This window comes from Podarcis melisellensis, assembly GCF_964234715.1.
Source record: "Podarcis melisellensis genome assembly, chromosome: 14".
In the NCBI taxonomy this organism is placed as follows: Eukaryota; Metazoa; Chordata; class Lepidosauria; order Squamata; family Lacertidae; genus Podarcis; species Podarcis melisellensis.
Window position 1 is genome coordinate 45,233,555 of NC_138546.1, and position 5,376 is coordinate 45,238,930.

A 5,376-nucleotide genomic window follows, 5' to 3' on the forward strand; every position below is an offset into this window, starting at 1 on the left:
ATTAATACTGTTAATATGGAGACAGCCCAGCCTCTGGTGAACTGAATTTAAAACAAAGTGAGGGTATTGTGTTGGGGGAGAAAATCTTGCTCATTAAGAAAAGTGGTATTTAAACACTCCTAAAGTGTATGTGGTGCATCTGGATGCTAAAAATGTAGCATTAAATATAAAATTAAAGCTTTGGATGGATCACAAAAGGCTGGAGTGAACACAAAAACCCAGGGATGTGTTGGTAGGGAGAGAAAAATATTGTGTAATCATGCAATGTAGAATACTCTGCCCACTGTTAGATCTGTCTGCCCACCATCAGATGCAGCTCCAAACTGACTGTTCCCATTGGTCACTTGCCCTTCAAAGGAAAAAATCTCCCCCACCTGTGCACCAAGGTCTTTGCCAATGCTGCTGCTACACTTCCTTTAGAGGGTGATGGAGGTCGTTGAACCTTGCACCTTGGATCAAGGCAGGTGGGCTTGGGGAGCTTCTGAGCTGTGTTTTGCCAGCCCTCGATCTGAACGGTGCATCTGAGAATTGCCAGTGCACAGGGACAATTAAGAGAGAGCTGAGAGCAGCAGCAACAGTGAGCTTCACGAGATCTGACATTTATATGTGCACAGGAGTGGCATCTGCACTGACATTCAATACGATGAGAATCATAACCGGCTATCGATCCTTTCTGCTTCGGGGCCTGAGCAGCCTGCCAGCTGGGTTAAGGCAGGAAATTTCCCCTGTAGGTTAGGATTCTACAATTAGGTGCATTATTGGAACTTTATGCCTTCCTCTGCTATTTCCTGCACTGGCTGGCTGCTGGAGACAGAATTCTGGGCTAGATGGAATGTGGGTCTGCTCAGCCCAGCTGGTTTTATGTTCTAATTCAAAATTTATAACTCTCTGCAGAAAGCTCCACACAGCAAATATCTTTTGCTGCCCTTCTGATAGAGCAAGACGAGAGCACAGCTACCCGCTCAGCAAATGCCTAGGAAGTAGCCTAGACGTGGGGAGCCTGTGGCCCTCCAGATGTTGTTGGACTCCAACACACATCTGCATTGGGAAAAGGCTGCCACTTAGTGATAGAACATCAGCAATTCCTGCTTGAAACCCTTGAAAGTTTCTGCCAGTCAGTATCAATGGTAAAGGTAAAGGGACCCCTGACCATTAGGTCCAGTCGTGGCCGACTCTGGGGTTGTGGAGCTCATCTCGCTTTATTGGCCGAGGGAGCCGGCGTACAGCTTCTGGGTCATGTGACCCCGCATGACTAAGCCACTTCTGGCAAACCAGAGCAGCGCACGGAAACGCCATTTACCTTCCCGCCGGAGTGGTACCTATTAATCTACTTGCATTTTGACAAGCTTTCGAACTGCTAGGTTGTCAGGAGCTGGGACCGAGCAACAGGAGCTCACCCCGTTGCAGGGATTCGAACCACCGACCTTCTGATCAGCAAGCCCTAGGCTTTGTGGTTTAGACCACAGCGCCACCCGCGTACAGAGCTATTTTTATTATTTAGTATTTATTAAATTTACCCCAGGATCCCAGAGCAGTTTAAAATAGAGAAAAACAAAAATGCATAACAAATGAAACAACAGCGCACATCCCTACACAAACAGAGTTTAAAAGGCTATATATTGCTTAATTAGCCAAAGGCCTGGGAGAAGAGGAATGTTTTTCCTGGCACCTAAATATATGCAATAAAGGTGCCAGGCGAGCCTCCCTGGGGAGAGCATTCCACAAACAGGGCGCCACCGCAGAAAAGGCCTGTTCTCGTGGCGCCACCCTCTGGACCTCACATGGTGTGGGCACATGTACAAGGGAAATCATTTGTGACTTGTAAAAGAAGGAACAACCTCAGGGGCATGCGCTATCAGTACAACGATGGCATCTGTTTCACCTGTCCCTAGTAACGGTCTCTAACTTGTGGGATAAAAATAGTTGCCACATCCACACCTTCCATTTAAAGCACAGTGCTGCCCACAAAGATCCTGAGGATTTTTGTTTGTTAACGGTGCTTGGAATTGTAACTCTGTGAGGAGTAAACTGCAGGATTCTTTGGGGGAAACCATGACTGCTAAAATGGTATGAATATATTTTAAATGGATGGTGCAGATGTCTTTTATTGTATTCTGCATTGGCAGAGAATTTGGGGGTGTTGTTTGTGGGCTCTCTTAAGCTGTAAAGGTGTCAGCACCCCATCTTACGGCTCCCTAGAACATGGGTCGGCAAACTAAGGCCCGGGGGCCGGATCCGGCCCAATCGCCTTCTAAATCTGGCCTGCGGATGGTCCGGGGATCAGTGTGTTTTTACATGAGTAGAATGTGTCCTTTTATTTAAAATGCATCTCAGGGTTATTTGTGGGGCATAGGAATTTGTTCATTTCCCCCAAAAAAATGTAATCCAGACCCCCACAAGGTCTGAGGGACAGTGGACCGGCCCTCTGCTGAAAAACTTTGCTGTCTCCTGCCCTAGAAGTTAAATCTCTGAGTAGGATTGGAGGCATTTGGGCTCAAGTCCGCATGCGTGGTAATGTCATAGCTAGATGATCTTGTGCCCCTGGCCAAACCATCCAGATTGTGACTGCTAGCCACAGACAAATTAGATCTTCCTCCCAAGTAGACTGGAGAGCACTCGCCCCACCCACCCACCAAGCAACACGGTAGACCTGGAGGCACCAATGGGGTCATGGACCGGTAGACCGTGCAGCGCTTCCAGCCCCTCCATCAGGTAGACCGGTGCCTCCCAGCAATCTGGTGGGTACTGGGGTGACCAGGGGATGACTGGGCAGCCGCAAGTTCAGCTTCAGTCTCTGGAACTCCTGTTCGATGCAGCAGCCCCACCCCCTCCCCAAGGCAGGCAGGGACAACTGGTAGCCCAGCCCTCAGCCCACCCTCCATATTTATGGACATATTTTTAGCCAATTTTTTTGGGGGGGGCTTGCCTGCGCCCCTGGCAGGGGCCTTCCTTGCCACCCCCTAGCTATGGCCCTGGGTGCCTGAACAGTAAAGCACCATAGTGAACCCAGCTGGCCTGCCTTTTCAAATGCTGCAGCTGGTGAGGATCACCTTGAATATGTATTTGGATATATTATGGGACCAGCTATTGCAGAGTAAACGTAGATCAGGCTATCAGAAGCCTTAAGAAATACATAAACGGACTGCCGGGCTGTGATACTCACATAAGGGTATTAAGGGTGTTTCATGGGGCTGCACTTGAAGACAATCTGGAGATTGTGCAGGATGCAGTTGCTAAGTTGTGTAGCTCAATGGGACCATTTCTCACCAGTCCTAAAAGTGCTGCACCATCTGCCAGTGAGCTACCAAGCCCAATTCAAGGTATCATTACAAAGCCCTAATGGTTTGGGGCCCAAGTACCTAAAGGAGCGACACCCCAATACCAACCATCTCAGGCCCTACGGTTGGCAGGGGAGTCCACTAGCAGTGCCACCCACAAGGGTGGCCCAGTTGGCATTGACCCATGACATGGCCTTTTGGTGGTGGTTCCCCAGTTGTGCAATGCCCTCCCTGGTGAGGTGTTTCTCTTTCCCTCATTACTGACTGTCAGGAGAAGTGCAAAAGCATTCCTGCTTATTCAGACATTTGATGGCTGAAAGTCACTGTTCCTGGCAACCTTGAAACTAGCGTATGCAAGGTATGTGGTGGCTTTTTTAAATAAAAGAAATGTGTTCTAAATGTTTTAGATGGCTTCTCATTGCTTTAAATATGTTTTCATTTCATTTTAAATTGTATTACACTGACATTTTTTATGTTTGCTGCCCTGGGCTCCTTTAGGTGGGAAAGAAATTTAATACACAAAAAATATTCAAGTGTTCCTTTTTTCAGCTCTAATTTTTTTTGAGGTGGGGGGGGCTTATGTGCTTGTGCCAGGTGCAGGCTAAAGTCTTGCAATTGTACCTATTGGCCAGGGCACTCAGGCATACCCACCATGGCAGACAGCCGGCGCCAGGGTGCAAAGATCCGCCCGGTGCCCCCCCCCCAGGTTGCCCAGTACCAGGGGCGCAGGAGGACAGAGCTGGCTGGCCGCCTCACTGTCTTGCTGGCTTGGTCACCCCGAACTCATGGCGCAGAGCCACCCGCAACAGAAGAGCACGCTGCGGCGCTCCAACCGATGGGCGGGCTCTTCCCCAGACTCAACTCTGAGAGCCCGGCGCCCAGGTGCCCCGCACCCCTAATGCCTATGGGTAAGACGGCCCTGGCCACTGCTGCCCATGCTCCTTTTTGCTTTCTACTCTCTTTCAAGACACTGCTCTCCTTCAGACCAAATCACAGAGAAGATATACAATCATTGCTTCGGCTGACAAGCCGATCGATGCACCTCATGCAAAATCATGCTTTCTTCCACTAATAAATATTGATCCTCGCCCCCCTCTTTTTGCACCATGCAACTCTGCAATAAAGAGCAGGTTAAGCAGCTGCTGGACTTAACTGCCTCCATCGTCCTCTGCTTGCTTCCTGGCTGGCTTCGTTTATTTGTTTCCATCCCATTTATGAATCGCTTCCGATAAAGGGTCTCAGACCAATTTCGCAATAAACAGCATTTTGTCCCAGGAAACGTGAGACTGGGCTTATTAGATGGATGGTGCTCAAAGTGCAGATGATGGCTGCAGCTTTGTAGATCCAAATACTGTTGTAGATCCAAATACATTCAGATAAGGTGGACCCAAGCTGCGCATTAAACATACAAATTTATACAAATCATTTGGCCTGTCTAGTTCAGTATTGTCTACCCCAGTGGTTCTCAAAGGCAGCCACTCTGGTGCAGCAGGAGAGGATGGCAAGTTTGGCAGCAAGAGTCAAGGACAACCAAAGAACATTTAAACATCTCAGTGTAGTATAGTATCATATTTTAAATTTTTTTTTTTTTGCAGAATATGGATAGATAGTAATTGTGTTCCATGTTATAAATCAAGCACTTGTTTCTTTTTGTTTTCCAATGTACAGTGGTACCTCGGGTTAAGAACTTAATTCGTTCTGGAGGTCTGTTCTTAACCTGAAACAGTTTTTAACCTGAAGCACCACTTTAGCTAATGGGGCCTCCCGCTGCTGCCGCGCTGCCGGAGCACGATTTCTGTTCTCATCCTGAAGCAAAGTTCTTAACCTGAGGTCTATTTCTGGGTTAGCAGAGTCTGTAACCTGAAGCGTCTATAACCTGAGGTACCACTGTATTTCTTATCAATTAAAAATTTGGTGTGGTGTGAGCAAATTTTTATTCTGAAAGGTGCAGCCCAGAGAAAAAGGCTTGAGAACCATTGGTCTTCCCTCACTGGCAATGTTTCTGAAGGTTTTCAATCTGGAGGCAGTTCTATCCCTACCTGGAGATGCAGGTGAGAGGGACACCAGCAGCAGCGACTAAGGTGGTCTGGGCATGCTG